Below are 24,027 nucleotides of genomic sequence, written 5' to 3' on the forward strand. Positions count from 1 at the left end.
AAAGGATGGGTATGAGCTGTTTCTAGATAAGCAAATACTGATGTCAATACTTGCTCCATTTCACTTCCAGGATTCCCTGAGTAATGTGTCTCAGGATTACTCCTCATAAAATATGGAGTTGTGGTTGATGCTTCTCAGCTTCCCTAGGCACAAAATGTGACTCTTGCTGATTGAGCTATCAAAGGAACTGCTTTAGAGTCTCATGCTTTCAAACCACTGGGGCACATGTTCAGGAAATCATCTTTATTCAGCAAAGCATGGTAGCCCTTTCTGACTGTGTACTTCTTTATTGCAAAGGTTTCAAGGTATCTCCAGCAGAACTCCGCAGTCTGAAATAAAGAGCCAGATTTTGTCTGCTGGGTTATCACAGGTTTGGAGTTTCTGCAAGTTAAACCAAGAAAATAAGTTAAATACATACTGTTTGACATTTTACGGACTGAATTCCTCAGGGCAATGGAAGCCCATCTAGGAAAAATACCAAAACCAAAACAAAACAAGAAACCCAACAAAAACAAACAAAAAGCCCAAACCAAACCAACCAACCAACCAACCAACCAAGTTCTCTCTTCTCATTTATCTCAGCACAACACCGAACATAGATGACTGCTAGGCTAAACTTATTCCTGAATCAGAGTCTGTTTAATACCCAGGAAAGTGCCTGTAGTTTCTGCTAAGTAAACTGCAGAGGAATTGATTGCAAAAAGATCAAAATCAGATTCATGATGTATGGCAAATTTCACCTTGATATCACTTATGTTGGGAAGAAATGGTCTGAGGTAAGAGAAACAACAGTGAAATAGTTTTCTACAAGCAAATACCCACAGGTTATAAAGCTCACCTTGTACAATTTGGCACAATTTAATTACATTATTAAGAAATTTCTTGCTAGTCATTGTGCAATTAGGTAAATTTGAGCAGTTAAGTCATCAATTAGCAGCACAACTGTACTCATAAGTTGCAACTTAATTGTTTTATTGAATGTCATTGCTCTGTATTTGAGAAACTATCGCATTTCAGGTAATTATAATGTGCCAGCACGACAGAAAGCTAATAACACATATAAGCACATTCCTTGGGTTTTTGCAATATTGTAATGAGCTATGGGATGAGAAAAAGCTGATAACCATTTCTTGGTTTGTGCTCATGTATAACCGTTCCATACAATGACACTAAAACTAATTTAGGCTGTCAAAGATAAGCCCAAGCAACTCAGACAGAAGAAATTTCCATCCTTAACCCCCATCTCATCTGTTTCAGTAGCTTAGAGCATCTCCTTCTGGAGTTTCATGTCTCCTCATCCTCATGATAGCTTGGGGCAGGAAAAACACCTCTACCAGCACCCATACTGGGTCCAGCGGCTCCAGGCTTGTCCATGCTGGACTACACCACTGAAGAGCGAATATTGTCAGGGAGGTTGTCAGGGAGGTTTTAAGTAGTCACTGCAGCTCTGGAGACAGCCCAGCCTGCTTTCTTGGACAGCTGAGCCAGATGTGCTGAGATGTGGTGTGTGGAGAAGCGGCTTAGAAAAATCACCTCCTTTGCAAAACCACATTCTATTGCTCTCCAGTCATTTAAGTGTTACTGTCTGACCTCTCAGATGGAGAGCTCTGTTTCTGTAGGACCCCTAACATAAGGAAGCGAGCACGATATTTTTCCTCATGAGTAAACAATAGGATTTATCTCAGAAGGAGTTTGTGAGGAGGGGTCTGTAAAGACATCCTTGTTCTTTTGTGGAATAGAGACATTTTTCTCCAAGTTGCTGGGTTCCAGCACAGCAGAACAGCAGAGGATATTGGAACCCTTTCGTACTTTGAAAGTGTCAAGGCTGGCAAGAGGGACACTTTAAGGTACAGTCACTGTTACAGAGGACCCAACAATATTTCACATATGATGACACAAATCCTTAAGATGGGTTTGAAGGTAAGAAATTATTTCTACAGGGGAAAAACTGAGCTTCAGAGGCCGAACTTATCTAGGGCCAGTTAAAGGTTGGGGGTAGGGCCAAGCCCAAGCCTTCAGTCACAAGTCACAGTCCCATGACTTTCTTAAAAAACATTGTTTCCTCAAAATAAAATAGTAGTTATTTCCCCTCAGTTCAAAAATGTTTCATGGGAATAATTCTTTTCCCATGCCAACAGAACTATTCAGATGTGACCAAAAGTCAAACCATCTTTATAATGTGAATTGCTTTAGGTTACTTTTTTCTATCTTTCTCCCTGCTTTACCTCTTGGTAGAAGTCTGCTTGACCTCTTCTAAACTCTGATTTCAAATAGAAATTCTAGCAGTGCCCCATAGAGGCCAATTTGATTTGAAGATTGCAGGAAGACAGAGAGGATAAAGTTAATAAAATTGTCAGACTGTAAATAGCCACTTGATGTTATTTAATGTTTCTTCTGTTCAAAAAGGTCACAAGGATCGTCCTCCAATTCTCTTATGAGGAAAATCAAGCATTAAGGGAAGGAATATTTGTGTCAAGTTCACTTCACTGCTGAAGTGCAGAAAAAAAAGCAGAAAATTCCTATCACTGGCTAATGACTGCATCACACTTTGGTGAACTGTGGCTAAAAATAGATGGATTAATAAATACTCCTAATACGAATAAAAATGAAAAAAAAGTTCTAACTCCTTTCCCTCCTCAAAAAGATAAGGAATAAGAAGGTGTCATCAGGCAACTAACACAGCTGCTACTTCATTCCCCACCACGTGGGGTGGGGGAAAGGATCAGAAGCGCAAAACTGAGAAAACTTGTGGGTTGAGAAAAAGATACTTTAATAGGTAAAGCAAAACCTGTGCATGCAAGCAATATGTAACAAATTCCTTCAGTATTTCCCAAGTGCTTAGCCAACCCTAGGAGACCAGAGCTCAATTTTCAGCACAGATCCCAAACACAGACCCACAAAAACTGCTATGAAAAAGTTTAACTCTTTAATCTAAAAGTAGCATTCCTACTTTTAAAAAATAAAGAAAAACAAGCTTCAGTTTCATATACACTTTTTCATTTTGGGGTTCTAGTTTTTTAAGTATCTTCCACCATATAATGAGTTTCTTCATGGTAACAAAGTGTGATTGCATTTTCAACCCAAGGGCAAATCAAAGTCCAAAGGTGTTCCATCTTCAAGGCACTTAGCATGTAAATAATCTGATTGAAGTCTAAGTTAAGAAAAATCACATTACACATATATGCTTTGTGCATTTCTGACCCTACCCAAAATTTTTGATCTTCATATGCCTGCTACTTACCCAAAATCACACATTGTCTTTATGTCAAAAAGCATTTTCATTAAAAGTCTGGAATTTCTATTACAGATATGCCACCTTTGTGTCTGCAGGCTGAAATTAAAGTTATTTAAACTGGCTGAAAAATATGACTGGAGATTTTACAAGCAATCAGATGCTGGTAGGAGGTGTAAATTAGAAAGATTATGACACAAATCACTGTAAATTCTTGTGCTAACCAATTACCAGCATACAAAGTACAATCTTTTTTCTGTACTACTTTCTGCAGAACAGTATCAGTGACCTGGCAAAAATTTATGCTCTAGGGAAAGGTGGATTGGAAAGATAATTGGACAGAGAGAGAAATATTAATAGCGTACAAAATCCTCTTCTGTTAGAATATAGATACAAATTTGGTCCATGATCTGTTGCCACTGAAAGATATTGTCAGGTTAATAAAGTTCATGGACATTGCAGTCTCCAGTTTATTTCCTAGAGGTCATTAATTAACACATCTGCTTTGGAAATCTGAAGAAAAAAGATGAAAAATGGAACTGGAAGTCTGTTAGGAACTGCCTGGCTGCTGCAAACATGTTCAAATCATACAGATATTAAAGAAATACTTTGAGAGTGAGTTATAAATAGTTCAAGTCTACCACCAGACCCATTTGACATCCATCACTGCAACTTTCAGATGAGAACACAGTATTTTTATTTTTCTAACGAAGTGTTATGCAACTTTGAGGACCAAAAGATCCCCTTCGCATGAAGACTGTGTTTTGTTATGCAGCAGCACCTAAAATGGGCTCTCTTCAAGGGCATTTATGGTTCCATTTTTCATTGCCATCAGTACACATCTCCCAGACTTCTTCCAGAGATGGAGCTCTGATTGTAACATTCATCTAAGTGGGTCACAATAAACACAATGCCAGACATCTGATGTACTTTGCGGAGCAATTGGGAGTTTGTTCTGAAGTGAAAATTCTGCTAATTTTCAGAAATATTTAAATTATGATAGTCCTCTTGACAATTAAGTGTTCACTGAACCAGGAAAGAAAATTTTGTCACCATATGTATCTATGGTTCTCACACCCTTTTAATAAAACTTGGAAATTGGACAAAGCCTAAGACAGGTAGCAAGGGATATTGAAACTCTGGAGCAGCTCTCAAGTAAGGAATGACAGAGTAGACTAAATTTGTACACCCTGAGCAAGACACAACTGAAGATACGTTGGATACAAAACTGTGAATAACATGCAGAGGATAGAGAGGGATTGACTATTCACTCTCTTCCAGTACAAGCATCGGGAGTATCAAATGAGGACAGAAGAACCACAAATTAAAGGAGGTGGTTCTTCAGGCAAGAGGTGGTAGAACTAGCTGCTCAACACCCTTCCAAAGGACCTTGTTTCTGAAAGAGCTTGTCAGGAGCTCACTGGATGAAAAACTTGGAAGAAAGAACCATGAAGACATTTCTAAAGAGACAGACAAACTATGTCAGGAAAAGCCCTGCTCTGCATGTGGTCCAAGAGCAGGGAAGTGTCATATATGCTTTGCTGGTGACAGAAAATGGCACTAGATTGGACCTGTGAGAAGAATATCTGTGTTTATCAATGCTTTCCATGTTTCATTCCTATGTATATATTTCTCTCCATATAGTTTCACTCCATAGTTTTGGAGAGCTCAAAGAGCATCTCCCTCAAAAAAGCTACAGGGAATAATCTTTCCTAGGTTTCAATTTAAGCTGTTTTGCCACAGTGTTCTTGTCTACCCCTCTCAGAAAGAGCGTCACAGCAAGGAGACTCCTGTGTCCTGAAACCTCCTGAACACATTAACTCCCTAATACCCTGTATAGAATAAATACATTACTTTTATTTATGATGTTGAACCCCTAAGCACTTTGTTCTTTGGAGGTTATTCCCTTACACTGAAGTGGAGTGGAGGAATGACCCTGTTTGAGGCAATCAAATATTTATTTTTTTTCTCACTAGAGGATGAGATGAATAAAAGTTATATAATACTAATCAGTTATTACTATCAAGTGTGCTCAGATTTTACCTCAGGCACTTTTCAGAGACTCCTTTCTGTCACATTTTGCAAGGCTAAAAAAGCACAATTAGTAGAACTTTACAACAGTACACTTCTTCCAGATCTAGAAGCTTGAGTTGGCACAAGAACCCAATGGGAGAATCTGTTGCTGATGTAAAAGTGAGGGAAAATGGAGTCTATGGATGCCATTAGCTCCTTAATTTCAATGTTCTTGTAGAACATGCCCAGCTTCCAGTTCCTAATGAGATATGAAATGCTTAATCTGAGTTCTAAACACAGTGTCAGGAGGGCAACTAGATGTATAAGAATAAAAGTTGTCATGGAAGACTGTCCTGCCAGTCATAAATTTCTTCACATGTTTTTTGATCACGGCCCTCTCCTAACATAGCCAGTTTTGATCAGCTGTAAAGGCTAATTAACCTCTACATGTTTTGAAGAATAAAGGGAGTTTAAAAAAGCACCTATGCCAGTACTGTCACACACAGGTTCCTTGCTCAAAACTGAGTTGGTCCTGTTGAAGCAGAAGATAGCAGGGAAAAAAAACATGGACAGAAAGGGCTCTAAACCATGTGTTGGATGCAAAACCTTCCTCTCCCGAAGTGCAGTGGTTACCAGGTGTAAAGGGGCTGCAGAGGCTAATGGTAATGGGACCTAATAAATATGTGCTCACCTGTTCATCATCCAATGAACAGAAAAAGAGCAGCAGAACAGCTGAAAGGAGTAGCGGAATCTTGGTTTTTATGGGAAGTTTGAGCGATCTATGAACTCATCTTGTGGAACACAAGATGAGGTTTTCATTGTGACAGATGTGATTAAACTGCTGTAGGACACAGACCTTTGCTGACATAAGTGTTAATGCTGTTAAGCTCTACTGACAAATGTGTGGAATCTTTTAATGTGCCACTTTATAGTTTTCTTTGTTATTTCTTGATTTGCCACTCACAGCTTCAGAATTCATTCTGGGAAAAAAATTAACAGACATGATAACTCCTCATTTTATCAAGATGGTCATCCTTGACTGTTTACCCTGAACTCCTGGATTCATGTGATTAGCTGAAGATTTTTTTCTTGTCCGTAGAGTTTGTTTTGTAATCTGGTGACAGGATTGAAAAAACCAACAAATCCACTGCCACCAAAAAAAGCCCCACTCCACCCTGAAAATCTGAATGGAGAGACAATTTTGTGCCTGGTAACTACTAGCTGAAATGCTGACAGGAAGCATGGGATTCATCTTCTGTAAAATGTCCCCATACTTACATATTCTTACATGTTGAAGTACTTAATCTATTATTTCCTGAATATATCATGTGAACAAAGCTGCACTTATGTTTTTTGCAGGAACAATTACAAGACTTTTCTTTCCTGAAACCTACACACAGTATTTACAATGAAGATTCCTTTCTGTGAACAGAAATTTAGAATAAAAGCAATGTGCCATCAGTTGTCATGGTGCCAGGATTTGACAACTGCAGCTGATACAGCATAGTATCACTTTCAAGCCAAAGTTTTTGTAGAGATGGAAGAGTCTTCAATCAGGAAACCTGATGAATTGATTCCCTTGTGATACATGGGCAGTGAGTGAAAGCAGCACTACCAGCCATTACTGAAATGAGATTGTGGAGTTAGAGGAGATGAGGTGGAAGGGAAGAGCAATAAAATCAGGAAAGTTAAAAAAAGGAGGGGATGAGTCGGAAAAAAGAAGGGAGGACAGGACAGATAGTGTTTGTTCAAAAAGATACAAGAAAAGATGAGGGGAAAAAGTAAAAACAGATGAAGAAAAGCAAAGGAATAAGGATAAGGTAAACAGAAAAACAGAAGAGGAATTTACATGAGTGTTATTTTTTAATTTACAATCAATCAGAGTTGTCTGAAATTATCAGTTGTTTACAATGGGAAATCGGGAGTTTTCTGGTTTTGTCTGGAGGAGGGTAGGGGACTTTTTTCTGTAAGGGAGTAGAAGCCATGCGAGTATTTTCTAAAGTAGGAGTATACAAGTCACATAATCACAGCAATTTCATAAATAAGCTTGGTCTTTCTCAGAGCAAAAAGATAAAGATACATTAATTATCTTGAATTACAAACACGCAAAACAAATTTAAGACAGATTCACAAGTATGTGCTCAGCGGGGCTCTAAATTAGAGTGGTATCCGTCCAGGTGCTTCCATCTTTCAAGCAACACAACCCAGCTCTGGCATTTCAAGCAGTAATGTGCCCAGTGAAATTAAATTACCCATTGAGAAATGTGGATCCAGTTACTTATTTGACAGAGCAGCTTCAGAATGGTCAACTGGGAAATAAAATACGTGCTGCTTTGTGTCCTCTCTCTAGCAAGTCAGCACTGGCTCGTGAAGTACCACTGGCAAGTGTGTCTGCTGGTTCTCACCATCTGTCTCAGGCCAGTGGCCACAGAAATGTGCTGAAGTTCACTGCAAGTGAGAATATGCTTCCCCAGGGAAATGAGTAGATTCAGGGGAAATCAACATCCATCCATCCAAAGTGGGATACACTGAGGCATAGTGGTCAAAAACATTCTCAGCAGAGAGCCAAACCAATTTCCAGTGGGGCATCTGGAGTGAGGAAGACTTTGTGAAGCTCATGGACTTGATTCCCAAATGAGTTTGAAAGGTAATAAAAGGAGTCATAAGGTGTTAAAAACTTTATTGCAGTCTAAGCTGAGACATTGTCCCTGCATAAATTAGAATAAAGGTCAGGCTTTCTTTACCAAATCCATGAAATGTACAAATCAGCTGGACAGCATTTATCTCCATTATAATTTCTATTCTGATATTAAAAGTAAGAAGGCTAAACAAGCAAATGAACAAAAACCCCAAAAAACAAAAAAATGCAACACAAAAAAAGGGCTTCCAAAAAGAAAATTGGAGAAAGGCTTTTCCAGGAGATAGCTCACCATGGAAAACTGATTTAATAAACTAACTTAACACACATGCTTTGCTTTAAAGCATATATTTATTCCATATTCATCAGACAATCTAAATCTGCATTACGCAGGGATTCAGGAGAATCAAGGCATACGTATAAGATTAAACATGGGTTCAAATGCTTTGCTGAATCAGGGCACAGTTTGGGTATCAAGGAACTGTAATTCTGCTCTTCCTGCACTTGGTAAATTTGATAGTGATGTGCAGGTTATACCTCTTCCATGCCTCTCAAATTATCGTCTGTGGGAGTACCACAGTGTGACTCTGACATACAGAGAACTAATGAATACTTCATGAGACTCTCAGTTATTATTTAATCACAGCTCCTTTATGAGCCGATGGAATTTGTGCTGATACGAAGGCAAAATAGCACAGCACTGAAATGTAATAGTGAAAACAAAGCTAAAACTAAACTAAGTTACTATTAAAAGTAGGAGAAGCACCGAAGAGAAATATGAAGTAATGATTGTAAACACAGATATTTGAAATATTTTATCAAAAAGACCAGTGTTAAAAAAATAGACAAAGTGCTCATTTCTATGGTATGACACTACATTCTCATGCAGAGGATCAATTTTTTCCACAAATGTCCCATTAATTAATCTGTGAGTCAGGGCTAAACCAATCTGCAAGGAGAATGCATAAGAAAAATAAGCATTTAAAAACCTGGCCTAAAGTGCCTATTTTTTTTCCTAAACTTATTTTTTCTCCAAGAATATGTGCAGCAGAATGGAAACTACAGATAGTCAAAAATGAAATCTTTTCTTTGCTTACTAAACTGCTACCACCACACTTAACAGCCCAATCAAGGTTATTAACTCTAAGGTTAACAACTTTAATAATTTTGTTATTCAGAATAATTGTAACTGAGATTTCTTTTTCCAAACTATTGTTATTATGACCAATTTTATGTAGAACTAGTCAATATTCCAGATTTCATAACACCCATGTGCCAAGTCCCAATTCTCTGTGCTCATACTGCATTATTTATACTGTTGTAATAAGGCCTGATCTAAAGCCCTTTGAAGTAAATGAAAAGACTCCCACTGACTTCAAAAGACTTTCTATTAGGCCCAGAGTATTTTCTTTGCAGGGCTTTTGTACTTGATAATATCTGATATGGAAAAATTTGTGCCGCCTCTCTCCCCCTCACCTCTACCCTGGGTGTTATTTTCTATATTTATGGGTTACTTACTAGCTGGACTTTTTTTTTGTTTTGTGGAAGGATAATTTTTAATGAAGAATAATGTTTTAAAGCAAAAGATTGAAAAATTTTACTTCAAGAGTGTCAAAATGAAATATTTTGGAAATAAAAAATTCATTTTGTGAATACTGAAATATTTTAAATATTGAGTAAAATATTTATTCAGTATTTTAGGCTCTTTTTCCTGCAGGTTTCACTTGGGTTTGTGACTAGGTTTATCTTCTTCAAACTGTATTTCTATTAATGAGTTTTCAATGGGTGCTAAATATAATGCTTAGCCATAAAAATCCAACTGTCAATAATGTTGTAATTCACAGAAATCCTTGCCCCTATTAACCTTATTGCCTACGATAAAGATTTTGAAATAGGTTTCTTTGGACCAGCTCAAACCCCTGTGGTATCATGACTGAGTTTGATAAATGTTGTATTTCACAGTGAGTCCACCTTTGCTTGAGACCTTTGGGATGTATAATTCCCTGTCTTTTCCTTCCCTTTTTCTAAATTAAAGTAGAGGATTCACAGTCTCCCACCTTACCTCTCTTTAGTCTTTTGTGTAGTAAGATGTGCGTGTTAGCAAAAATACCTTACTTCCTCTTTTTATGCAGTTAGGCCCTCCAAAATAATTTGGAGAAGGTTGTTTTCCATGCAGTATACGTGCAACCTTCATAACATTTTCATTATTTTTCATTCATTAGAGGACACAATTTTTCATTAACATTTTTCAGGCCAGCAGCTTCTGGGGGATGTATTTTCTCTCTTACATACAAAATCTTGAGCAGAGGCAGATCAGTTCTTTTAAGACCAGCAACAAATGACTATGTGATGTATAATGAAAGTACGTGCTTTTTCTTTTACTTCCACTAACACCTGAATGCCCTGATGTTTAGATCAGTGTGCTACAGTTCAAAGGGTGTGAGCCAAAGTGTACTGAAATCAATAGAAATCTTTCAATTGATCAAAATGGACTTTTGGTCTGAATTTAACACATCCTACAAATTAATTTCACTTACTGTCAATCTGATGTTATAGATTAATTTCTCTAATGAGCAAACTGTGAGCTAACAATTTTGGTTTCCATTTGTTAAAAGATTTTTGTGTCATTTATAATGAAACCATGAGTAGAAGGCATTTATAACAGAAAGATGCAAGTCAAGAAAGAGATGTAAATACTTCCTAAACCCTCCTTTGGAGGTAGCTGTCTTTGGTAGTGAGCAGTGTCATGCAGATCAAATGGCACAATGACCTCATTTTACCTCCACTCCCATGCTAAATGTCAGATAAAAGGCACCCTTCACAGCACTTGCAAAATAATGCTGAGCCCAGCAAACTCCTTAAATAGAGCAAAGCAGAGGAGTGGAAATACGGTTATTCAAGGACTCAACAGCCCCACATGCTGCAGTTTCATCCTGGAATTAACTAGAACCCTCCTTTCTCATGCCCCTAGAACCTCACATTGCCCCTAGAACCTTCCAGCCAGCATGGTGCCCCCTCAACTTGAAATGCAAACAACAGGTAAACCCTGTTTCTGAACTGTTCCTGTAGCACCATTGAAGCTGGAAACCATCTCTGATGAACAGACACACCGTTCTGGTCATCTGGCTGGACTCACACCAACTGATTCAACTCCTTCAGATTTGAAGATGACAAAAATTTTAGTTCTTTCATGTAGTGATGTTATTGTCTGTCCTGAAGGCTGTCAGCTGGAGGGGGAATTATCACAAGCAGCCAACCTGGAATTCCATCTGAGTCTGTGGAGGCTGATACTTGTTCCTGCTCAGCACCAGCACCGCCCACACTGAAAAAATTATTCACAAAGCGTTTCCTCCAGCTGCATATGCCATTTGTCACTTTCAATTAGTATAACACACAAAGAAAGAGCAAGCTCAGGGCATGGACACCATGTTCACCCTTTTAACAATTCCTAATTTACCAAACACAAGATATTTGTTCCTCCTTTACAATGGCCTTGTGATGAAACAGGCAACTAAAAGCATTCATTCCATGTTATATATTTCAGGACCTCAAACGACTCTATTGTAGTCACAACAAAGGACCATCAAAAGTAACTTGTGGGAACAGAGTTGGAAAATTCACCAGAATAGATCTATCCATCTACCACACCTGCATGGCCACACAAATCTAACAAAACCAGAAATATATACAGGACAGGCAGAGAGAATTAAGATGCCCTTAACACCTGCATTTGCAAAAAAGAGTGCCCAAAACCATTTGCAGAATCGAAGGATAACTGAGGTGAGAAGGGACCTCTGAGGTCATGTAGTCAACCTCCCCTACACAAAGCAGGGTCAGCTAAAGGAGGTTGCCCTAAGACTTCATCCATTACCTTTTTTTAAGATCCCAGAGGATGGAGAGCCCACTCTCTCTCTACACAGCTTGTCCCCATGTTAAATCAACTTTGGAATAACAGGCTTTTTCTTTACACAGAATTTTCTATGTTTCAGTTTGTGCCCATTGCCTCCTGTCCTGTCCCTGGATACCTCCAAGAAGCCTCTTGCTCCATCTTCCTTAGCCTTCTCCATCATATCCATCATGTATCTGTCATCCTCTATCACATCCTGTCCCTTTTTTGAAGAGTAAAGCCCAAAACTAGAACAGCATTTAAACTGGGACCTTGCTGCTACCAAGAAGAATAGAAGATTTACTGAGAATATGTTCCATATGAAAACCCTTCCTGGAAGTACAGACGTGTCAAGCTAACAGAACAAAGATGCAGAGCCTTCAAAGAGGATGACCAATCACCTCTTACTCTGGCTTGTGAATATGATATCAGCATGCACCCATACTTTCACAACTCTACATGATGAGGAGTGTGACAGTCTTCCTGAAAATGGATGGGAATTTGAGTAGAAGTTGCTTCGAAAACATCATGACTCACTTCTTTTTAAGATGAGCAATCTCTCGTCCCTCGGAATGTTATAATGATACACATGTCAGTCAGTGCAGAAATACAGGTTACTCATCACAGATATCTTCATCCTTCCTGAAGCAAGAAATATGTTCATTATAAGCCCAATTCACCAGTCCCTAGGTAGACGAGGCAGATCAGCAACAGAGAGCTCAGCAACACAAACTATGTCACAGATACTACAAGACTCCAAGTTAGTGCAAAAAATCACTGTGGGTATCAGTGGTTAAAACAGATCAGAGCTGGAGTGGCACTGCCTTATTTGATTGGTGGCTTTCTAAGATTCTGATAATGAAAGTTCACGCCCTTCTGCAATGACACATGAAGATGAGACCACATCCATAAGAACAACCTTGTCTGGGGGTGGGTACATACATACGTGGAGGATATATAAACACCTTTTTAAACACCTTTTTTCTTATTACTCTTTATTCTCTGACCCATCTAACTCGAGGGTGTTTTCTAGCCCAGTTTTGAATAAATGGAGGAACAATAGCTGTAACACAAGTGATCCTCTCAGTAGGCATAAAAGTGACTCCAAGAAGAGTTTTCTGTGTCCCATTGAAAATAACTTAATCTTTTTCATCTTGACCTGCAAATTTGCCTCTTCAGGTCCTTTTCAATGCCATCATGATTGTGTCTTCATATCATCATGCACTGCAGTTTTTACAGTACAACTTTGCAAGACACACAAAAGTGTGTCTCCCAGGAATGGAATAAGGAAGGGATGTTCTGATCTGCATGTAACGAGCAGAAAAGGACCTTGCAAGAGTGCCAAAATGAAATACTGCTTGTCCTAGTAATATAGTTTTTCTCTTTCACCCCGGTTGTGATGAGGAAAGGTTGATCCCATTGTCTCTCATCATAGGAAAATATCAGTTTGAGACCACCTGAGGAACCTGAAGTTCATGGGATCCTAGGTGCCAGGGTCCTGAGGGAATAGGATTATATAGTTGCCAAAACGCTCTCCCTCATATTTGAAAAGTCACAGTAGTCAGGCAAAGTCCATGGTGAATAGAGAAGCAAAAAACCTCACACTCAATTCTGAAAAGAATAAAAAGAGCTACCAGCCTGTCAGCCTCCCCTCTGTGCATAGTAAGACCATGGAAGAGATCCTCCTGGAACATGAGTTGAACCATGGAAGACAGGAAGGTGATTAGAAAAAGCCAACAGGACTTCACGAAGAGCAAATGGTGTCTGACAGTGGAATGACAGCATCAGTGGGCAGGGGAAGAGTTATGGATGCCATCTACCTGGAGGTCTGTAAGGCCTTTGACATGGCAATCCACAGCAATCTTACCTCTAAATTGGAGAGAGGTGATTTGATGGATGGACTGTTAGATGGACAAGGACTTGGCTGGAAGACTGCATACAAAGAGTTAAAGTCAACTGCTCAACGTACAGGTGGAAACCAGTTACAGGCAGTGTTTCTCAAGGGGCCATACTGGGACCAGTGCTATTTAATATGTTCATCTGCAACACAGATAATGAGACTGAGGACATCCTTGGCAAGTTTGCAGGTGACAACAAACTGTGTGGTGCAGTTGATTCAATACAGAGAGGGGGCATTCAGAGAGACCTTGAAAGGCTTGAGTAGGGCCCGTGCGAACTTCATGAAGTTCAACAAGGCCAAGTGCAAGTCCAGTTTGGATAGGGTTATGAGCAAGCTGGTCTATCTAGTGGAATGTGCTCCTGGCCATGGCAGGGGGTTTGGAAATATATGATAATTCAGTGTCCCTTCCATTCCAACCCATTTTATCATTCTATATGCACAAGTTTGATCTGGCCCACATTTTGATTCATTTTCTTTGGGAAAACTCCTGCCTTCTGTTTACTCACATATATTCTAAAGAACAGGGTTTTTAATGAGAAGAGTGAAATTGACATATTTATGTTTGCAGTAACCAATCCTCCTACACAGCTGAGATGGGGACAGTATTTAAATTACTTTTCTGCATCAATAATTTGGATTTCTGTAGCAGAAAATTAATTTGTTTCTTCTCTGTTGAAAAGATCTCAATGCATATTCCTGTATCCCAGCTGGACTAGCAACACCAGAGAAAGAAGCAACAGCACACCTAGATGAAGAAATAGAATACAGATCTCTTCCAAAAGACAATTATATTTTCATCAGATCCTGATGACAAGTATTTCCCTGTTGTATTAAACACAATACAAGCAAAACTTGGATGACAAAGAAATGGAAATAGTAGTGAGCAGAAATATAATTATTATATTCATGCAACACAGGACTGTGCAGTGTGAGTAAACAGCAGAAGTAGTGTAGCTTTTCATCTGATCCCTGCAAGTATATGTCCTTTCCTCTCACTTTTCATGTTCTTATGTAAATATCTGCTGCTGATCAGCAGCACCCAGGATGAAGAGATTACTTGCCTACGTGGGTCTTCTACTGTGAGCCACTCTCATATGTTAGCAAGAACAGGTTCATCCTCAGATGCAGAGTCATGGCCATATGAATACTCTCAGAACCATTGCAAACAAGTTTAGTTCTCCTTGAATCATGAACTACCATAATAGACATATGCACAAAAATCTTCCTGCGCCCTTTCCTGTACCAGTCCTACTGTCCAACTTCTGTTTCCAAAAACAAAAGAAAAAAGAAAAAGGAAATTACACCTATACTGGCAAAATTTACACCTGAACCTTTTTACCTGAGTGTTGAATTGAATTTTCAAAGCAGAACCTGTACTTGCAGATGTCTATCTTGTGATTGCAGTCAGAACATAAACTTGAAGCCACACTGCTTGGCATTTCTTATTCAGAGCCTGGGTACAAAGCTACAGGTGCTGATGCCAGTGGCACATGATTTGCTCCTGCAGTGATATCGCCTGATTAGCCATCTGCTACTGCATCAAGAATTTTGTTACCTTCAGCTTAACCACGTCATGCTTTCAGCTGATCTGCATTTTGGTTTATGAAGGAACATTGCAGCAAAAGCACTAGTGGTTTATAAAGCTGGTAAAAACAGTGGTAATTGTAGAAGGAAACAAAAAATGCAAATGAAAATATTTCCTTGTTGTCTGCTCTCTGAAAATGACAATACATTTAAAGGCGAACACTTTCTATTATCTCTACTTATATAGACATCATTACTTGGAAAGGGGTACTTGAGCTTTCTGTAAAAATTAAGCAAGTTCAGGCACTGAGTAAGGAATTCATTTGCTTCTGATAATATTCAAAAACGAGGGCAGAATTCAGACTAGCACACAAGTAGACACTTCGTGACAGGGAGGTATAGCACAGCCACAAGGAGCCTAAAGAGATCAAGAAAAACTGTCCTGCCCAAAGGAACACGAATATTAATGTCCACATCAGAGTGAAGTCAACCATTTTCTTTGGTAGTTTCAGCCATCCCTACAGCCTTTGCTTGCCTGTAAATCTACTTATATTGTTAAACATATTTGTTTCGAACCATCTGCTTAAGAGCAGGGGCTAATGGAAAATAGAAATGGCCTTGGAACAATTAATGGAAGGCAAGTGCCATTAAATGAGAAAAGATTGAGGAGCCAGATGGCTGGTGTCGACGCTGACTTACAGCTACAGAAACTTGCCTGACTTCCCCTGCAGAGAGAAGTGATTAACTCTGGGGAAACTAGATTGTCAAGTGTTCTCTCATAGCCTGTGTGTCAGAGGGGAGAGAGAAGACCTCTCCCTAGATTTAAGGCCTGTTGTGTACTTTGGAGCTTAGCAGAAAGTCACACACTAATCTTCACAACGTGGACGAGCAGCACACTGAGCAGATCATACAGTGTCCAGAATAAAACCAAGCATCATCACGATCTGCTCATATTTACCCCATACTCTTCCTAAGATACAGGGCATTGCAGAGTGGTACAGAAATTGGCTGGTCTCAGTCTTTACTAGCTGACAATTCAGATTTTATATTGGACCAGGTCCTTATGTGGACACCAACTGAAGCCTTTTGCAAGAATTTGAGTGGTGTTTGCTTGCAGGGAGATAAGCCCTTGAGGTTTTCAGTCCTTTTGGTAGAGCAAATCCAGAATAAAAACAAAGCCCATCACACAAAATCACACACTTTTTTCTGCAAGTTAGAACTTCCTTTCACTTTTCCCTTTATTTTTTTATCAGATTCCCAAATGTCCTTCCTCAGGTCAAAAGCAAGGAAAACAGATCCATTACAGAGATAGCTCAGACAACAGAATTTGTCTTCCAGCATGAGTACATTGAGGTACCACAAATCCAAACTCTTGCTCCTACACACTCACGGAGATCCTGTTTGACCATATATTTCAATATGAACATTTATTCTTCCACCCATAAGATTTTGCCTGAATCTTAAAATACTGTTTATCATTCTGCAGGGTCCATGACTGAAAGGCAGAATGTAGCCTACAGATCCAACAAATCTTTTGGAAAAGAATTTTAGCTGCATATTAAATTTAATATAAATACAGAAGAATATATTTTTTCATATAAGTAATGAAATTAAGAATTCATTAAAAGAAATTCCATTACCTGGCAAGTACAGTCTAAGCTACAAATGTGTCACAGAATCTGTTAAGATACAAATTAGGATTCCTATGAAAGGAGCTTGATTTTTACACATTTATGTTCATAGATTTTATAGTGATACCAAGAATCAACTTGTTAGGCTATGACAGAGTTTCCAGTTGGATTTCAAACACATCCATTTCTAGAATGAAAAATATGTTCTTGAAATATGTCATGGAAAAAAATATAAGGGACTAAATAAAAAGAAATGAGATTTGTTTTAATTTCCTGCAGAGAAGAAAGACCAGGAAAACATTGACTTTCTTTCTTCCAGTAATGCAAACATTAATATTACAGAAGTGACAAGAAGGTAGTCACTTTTCCCAGGGGTAAGAAGGAAGCAGGAACAGAGGAAGGGGCCAGGATGAAATAAATTAATAAACAGCTCTAGCACACGGAAAAGAAGCTAGTATAACCTACTAGGATATTTAAAGAAGTATGTCTTCATGGGGAAGGGAATCCATTTTTCTCCAATGCTTGACCATCTAATTGAAATATCAGCAGATTAAACAGATAGAAAACAGAGAAAATTGGAATCTACCAGATGCTGCTCTAAGTAAGCGTTGGTCCTGTTAAGATGTGAGTGAATTATTCATGTACTTTTGTCATGAACAAAGGGCCACAGGTGACCGCAATTGAAACACATGGACCAAGCACCGGTGATGCAAGAAGGTTTATTGAAAAGAGCCACAGATATTTATACTGTTTAAGCTCCTGCATAACAATTTCCATTTGTTCTGTTTACATACTAGCTAATGCATAGTGAACTATAATGTTACTTTTTCTTTTGCACACTCGCTTATCTTGCTTCAGGATGTTCTGCAATCTTCAACAGGGTGCTCTGTTCTGTGGAAAAGGACATGATTTTTGCAGTTTCTTCTATCTGCATCTTTCTCATAGCTCCTGCTGTACCATTATTAACAAGTTACCCACGCTGCTCATGTTTAACCCATTCTGTTCTGCAACACAGAGGAACTAGCAGTGCATGCTCTGGGTGTCTTTATTTCTTTATTCCATGAACACAACATATTCCCTTTGGCACATAGTTTTTAGCCACCCTATTTTGCTCCCCAGCAGTGATCAGCAGCTATCCTTGTAGGAAGCTGAGCTTATACATTTGGAGTACCTGAACCTTTTGGCCTCTGTAGTGGTACGTATGTCATGGTAGGGATCATGAGCAACAGCAGCAAGAGATAAGATACGTAGCTTGGTTCTTCCAAAGAACAACTTGAAGGTCTATGGGGGATGTAAGGGACACTCAATGTGCAAAATCATGTCTTGTTACCTTCAGTTATGTGTAGTGTATGCCTTCATCAACAGCAATATTAGAAACCACCCACTGCAGTTCCTGAGGAAAAATGCTGTGCAGACCATGAAAGTATTCCACCAAAATGCTCTATTTTCCTATAAAAGTTGAACCTTCTGAGTTATATTAATGGTTCCATTAACATGATTCCAAACAATCTCTGTTGCAAACTTACCAGTTTGAGCCCCCTCAATTCTACTGGGCCAAGCCCAAGAATCTCAGCAGAAGTAAGGGTTTATAATTGCTGGTCGCTACAGGAACAAAATTAATATTTCTTCTGCCATGCCTGCAAGACAAGGGAACATGGGGATAAGGCAAAGATAGATTGATATAATTTTTGCATTTTTCTATTCATGACAGTCTCTCAGGTTTGGATATCCTCCTGTTTTCCTGTTTCCCAAACAAATTTATGCGTTTGTACACACCTGTATTAAGGCTTCACTCCAAGAGAGTCCTTAGTCACCTTTCACCTGGTTCTGGTTGCAACAGCTTCTTTGGGAAGTCCAAAAAATTTCATCTTTCTGTCATTTTCTCTCTCTGTCATTGAGGTATAGGTTGCTTGCCTCCATTTTACCCACCAACATCACAAGAGACAGGCAGGCACAACACAGATACTGTGTTGTGTGTTGTGTTCTTTGATAGTGGCCCTTCTCGAGGTGAGGAATTGAACTGACTATAGCTCAGATTTGGTTGCTAAGCAATACAGGAAACGTGAGTGACTTCAAAAGAATCATAGCCTCATAGAGTCCTTTAGGCAGGAAAAGACCTTTAAGACCACAGAGTCCAACCGAACACCACCATGTTCACCACTAAACCTAAGTGTCACACCTACATGTCTCCATGAATGTTGACTCAACCGCTTCCCTGGGCAGCCTGTTCCAATGCTTCATAACTTTTTTGGTGAATAAATGTTTCCTACTATCCAACCTAAGCCTCCCCTGGTACAACCTGAGGCCATTTCCTCTTGTCCTATTGCTTGTAACCTGGGAGAAGAGACCAGTCCTGCCCTTGCTACAACCTCCTTTCAGGTAGCCATAGAGAGTGATAAGGTCTCCCCTGAATCTCCTTTCTTCCAGGCTAAACAATCCCAGTTCCCTTATCTGCTCCTCAAAAGATTATTCTCTAGATCCTTCACCAGATTTTTTGCCTGTCTTTGGATGCTTTTTTTTTTATTATTAAACTTGATTTGAAGTGCTGAAACTTAGCCAACAAAGTTCATTACAAGGGTGGACACATATGGAGGATGCTCAAGGGAAGAAAGAAAGCCGACTTTGGTGTTAGATGTTAAAGACTGCAGAATGGACAGGATCAAACAACAGTATTTGATATGGCCAGTGCAATCTAAACCACTAGTACTTGAAAATTCACTTTGACACAAGGAACTCAATGTGCTGAAAGAGCTTTGTTCCAGGAAAGAAAAGAAAACCCATTAACTGTGTGTGCACACAGGTTTGTGTGTATGCACACACATTTGAGGTACGTTTGTCCCACACACTTCAAACACAGGTTATCCGGTCAGTTAGTACTCATTGTGTACATTTAAATACCTTTATTTATATGGGAGATTTTCAATTGAGGTTGTTACAGGAGCTTTCAGCTGAAAGTATTACAAAAACATTTCTTGATTCCGATTCTTAGAATGCAGACAAGTTTTGATTTTTTAGCAGACTTGTTACATTGCATTTTTGAGCTCAGACAAAACTTTTAGAAGAGTGGGACAACACTATCAGTGGATTTTTCTCCAAGCCCTGACTAATTAATACTCAAGGTTGAGTTATTCCTGAAAAGCTACTGTTAGCACCACAGTTAAAATTCCTGGAGGAAAAGGTTACCCTGTGTGGTTTTGGACTCTATTCCTTCCTTAAGTAGTAGTATATAGCTAAAGCAGAAAAAAGGCCCTTCAAGCATTAGAACTTTTTAAAATCACAGCCATATTTTACAAATCTCTTCAGGTTTGTTGGATTCTGTACAACTGTCTGGAAGGGGTCTTTGCCATGGAGAAAGTAAGCCCACAGTAAACTGCAAGGATGGTTCAGTTACAGGATTCTTCCTTTAGGTTATCTTCAGCCTGGCTGTGTTTGGAACATGTAGCAAAAATGAGAGAAAGAGTAGAAAGCTGAACAGGTACAAATAAACACGGTGAAATTATTGGATATCATTTCATTCTCAGACAGACTTTTGCATCAGTCATAGATTTTGTCAGTGCTGGTAAGCTTGGGTTAAAAGCATTGCTACCATAAACTTTCTGTTTTGGTCCCCTATGTGAGTAATCACTACCAATTTTACATTGTGATGTTCAAATTCAATATGAAGAGAAAAAGTCTAGTTTGTCTGGCAAGGACAAAGCATAGATATTTTCAAGTAGTATAAAATATACAAGCAGCAGTATATTAAAACAGAATTAATTTGAAACACATTTGATCAGTAAGAACAGCAGTATCTTTCAGCAGTGTATTAGAGCTTTTTTTTTCTGCCATCTCACAGAGCTTTCTTCTAGACTGTGTCAAGACAAGAACAAAATTAAAACCAACTGTACACCGACCTTTATTCACCTCATCTCAGTGCAATATGGTGAAAAATGATTTAGATTAAATAGCAAATGATCCACTGTTTTTCCTTCTTTGTCAGCCCTTCACATAACATTGTGGACATTTTCTCCCAGATTTGTTCTTGCAAAGGAAATAAAAGTTTCCACTCCCGAAGTGAATTCTCTTAGATCAGCAGAAAGTTTACCACGTGTTCTAGACTACCAAGGCATCTATCATGGGCCACTTCCCAAGTCTGGATTTCCTGGTAAGTATCCCTTTAAGGTGCTGTGAGGAGACTTCCAGAAACATTTTTCAGCTCTCTAAATTGGATGACAGTGTGATCCTTCCTACTTTTCTTTCAACTTACAGAGTTCACAACATAAAATCAGCAAGCACATGGGGATGTGAAGCCACCAGTGGAGTATCTGGTACAGCAGAGAGAAGCAGATCAAGAGAATACAAAGCAGTGAGTCTGAAAGATGAAATGTCTCCAGAAAACTTTGTCTATGAGAGTGAACATACTTGTGCCCACACCAGTAGCAGCCAGGCTCAAGTGTCCATCTTAAATAACATCTCTGAGCTACATGGACCATCAATCTAAGCCAATGAAACCATTCCTATGGCAATCCTATAAGCAAGAGGCATTACTTTACCCCTAAAAGGAGAGCTGTAAAAGATGAACAACTTGAAAATATTCCACTGGAAAAAACCAGAAATTTTGCAAAGTTCTTTTCCCTTACGGTGTCTAAAAATATATTTGAAGCTTGTGGAAGATAAAAAGGGATGTTTTTGAAGGGTTTTATTAGTAACAATTTATCAGTTTGCAGCCACAGAAATTAAAAATTTAGCAAATGTTTATTAACACGTGAGGAAAACTGGTGGAACATCCATTAACTGCAACTAAAATATTAGTAAAATGCTCATAAACATCACAAAAGGGTAAAGCATTAGCACTGTCCCTTGAGCCACACACAAGTATAGATAAAGATGTCCTCTGCAGCAGGATTATTGGGGAACTGATCAGGTTCCAACTCCGTAAGGATTTTACCAAACACTGCTACTATTCCAAGGGACAGATCATCTTTGAGGAAACACACACTCTGACTCTTCCATAAAACATTTATATACACCAGCTTTCATTTTTGTTTCAGAGGCTTTGGATCTCTGTTCTTTGTGTTTATCTACTTTCTCTACTACTTTCTCCTCGACCAGAACTCATTTTTTGAGAAAACTTTCTTCCCTTTAATTTGACCATCCAATTTAATTTGATACAACTTTTCATTTGTAATGTTTGTCTTTCAAGTTACGTGCAAGCAGATAAAAATGAAGTTAAAAATCCCCTTTAAACTTGTAAGCTCAGATCTTGTACAAGAAAGTTTATGTGTTTACACATATTATACACTGGATTTCTAGTAAAACTACTTAACATCATAGTCTCCATTTATTTCATGAGCTTGAATATCTGTCTGGGAGGCAAGACTTCCAGATTTTTATACCAAGGAACAAACCAGTTACATTTGCTCAAAACAGTCAAGGAAAATAAGTAGAGAAACAACTACCTAGCAATGTAGGAAATCCACACAGAGATCCCTGTAATGAATCAGGCAGAGGTAAAAGTTGACACTGTCCTTCACCTCAGATGAATACGCCTCTTCTTGTTTAAATTATTATTATTACTTATGAAACAGGGCACAGCTGCAACAGGGAGACAGAAAAAAGTCATCCAACAGCAGTCAGCTGCTCAGCCGTTCAACACCTTAAGGGAGGTTTGTGCCCTCTGAGTTTTCAGGTGGGTCTGCCATTTCCTCCCTGGCCTTAATCCACAGCCCATCACATCCTCCTAAGGAACATGGTATGCTGGTTTGGTGTCATCCAATGAGGTCTCTCAGGTCTCTCTTTCCCATCATCCAAATACTCAGCATTTGGAGACACAGAAGTCCAAGTTACAGAAATGTGAGAAATAAGACAACTCTTAATTAAAAATTAAAATAATTTATTGAAAACAGAAAAATTGAATAATTACAGAAATTAGAAAAATACAAGAATTTGGGATCCTACGGCTCGATAGATGGTATGCCCCAGGAGCGCAGGGATTTGAGATCTTCTGGCTGAGACAGCACTGGACCTCAGGTAGAGAAAAAGGACTTGCAGTGCTGAGCTGGCTTTTGGCTGATCCGAAAGTAAAAAGTTACTAAAGGCGGCTCCTTAATAGGAGTAAGGCTTTTAATGCCCAGCACTGATATCCACCACAACTAGCCGGCATGGGGACACATTCTCTGTCCGAACTTTCTAAGACCGGTCTCACTGTTTCATAGTGTCTTTGTTCCGCCCCAGCCCGCCCACAGCCCGCCCCTTCGGTTTAAAGTGATTGGTGCTTTCCCTTTGACAGATCATCTCCATCCACCAATAGCTCGTCGTTGTCAGAGGGGTGGTATCAGTTGAGATAAGGGTGCTAAGATGCCTTCATTAAAATTCAGGTTGCCACGGAGCTTGCCTACAGGGTAACGGCTATGGGGCTAAAAATAGCTGCTGGCTGTTAGAACTGGGGTTTTTGGAGTTACCCCTTGGACCAAAGTGCAAGTAAAAACACCTAAAAAAAAAATTAAAATACATCTAACATCTTAAAACACTTGTAAAAGTATACAGTAAACACAGGAAAGATAACTCTTATGGTGTACAGGTGGTTTGAAGTTTGAAAAGGGAGCATAAGTTGGGGATTTTTAACTGGGGAATTTTTAACGGGGAAGGGTGTAACTCTCTTAATAAACTACTTTGAACAAATGAAAACACTGATAATGGAACTTGATTTTTGTACCTGGGCTGATGGGTTAATTTTAACATTCAAATTAAAAATATTTAACTCAGAATTAATTAATTAAAGCACTTAATATGCAAAGACCAAGCACAATTAGGGATTTCATGTATGACAAGAAATATCCAATTCCACCTGTCCAAGCTGCTATCCACTTTTTCTTACAAGACATTGTTAATTTCTAGGCACTGAGTCTTGCCTCCATTAGTGTTTGTCAGCACAGAGGAGGATGAAGCTGGTCCCTCTTGCCTCTCCACTGTTGTGACTAGGAGGAGAAGGTTGCACCTGACAACATGGTGAAACAGAAAGTCCTTTTCCTGAACAATACACAGAGGTTTTGGGGGAGAGGATGGGCAGATCAGGCACCATTACTTGGTTCCTGGCATTTCTACCATGACATCCAACAATAAAACCTTCCACAAATAATTTTCTGTGGTTCTATGACCACCAGCAGTTCAGAAATATTACTCAAAGGCCACATTTTCAAACTCCCCCTCTGAGTCTTCCCATGT

The 24,027-nt window shown here is 39.0% G+C and overlaps 1 long non-coding RNA gene across 2 annotated transcripts in view; it reads left to right on the forward strand.

Moving 5' to 3' along the window:
- The first annotated feature begins 19,205 nt into the window (after positions 1-19,205).
- Positions 19,206-24,027, forward strand: part of LOC108449108 — a 48,240-nt gene continuing 43,418 nt past the window's right edge. For both annotated transcript variants that reach the window (XR_001865228.1, XR_001865229.1), the window contains exons 1-2: positions 19,206-20,968; positions 21,073-21,169. This is a non-coding gene — a long non-coding RNA (uncharacterized LOC108449108). The remainder of the gene's footprint in view (positions 20,969-21,072; positions 21,170-24,027) is intronic.

The sequence above is a fragment of the Corvus brachyrhynchos genome, unplaced genomic scaffold, assembly GCF_000691975.1.
Source record: "Corvus brachyrhynchos isolate BGI_N302 unplaced genomic scaffold, ASM69197v1 scaffold229, whole genome shotgun sequence".
Lineage (NCBI taxonomy): Eukaryota > Metazoa > Chordata > Aves > Passeriformes > Corvidae > Corvus > Corvus brachyrhynchos.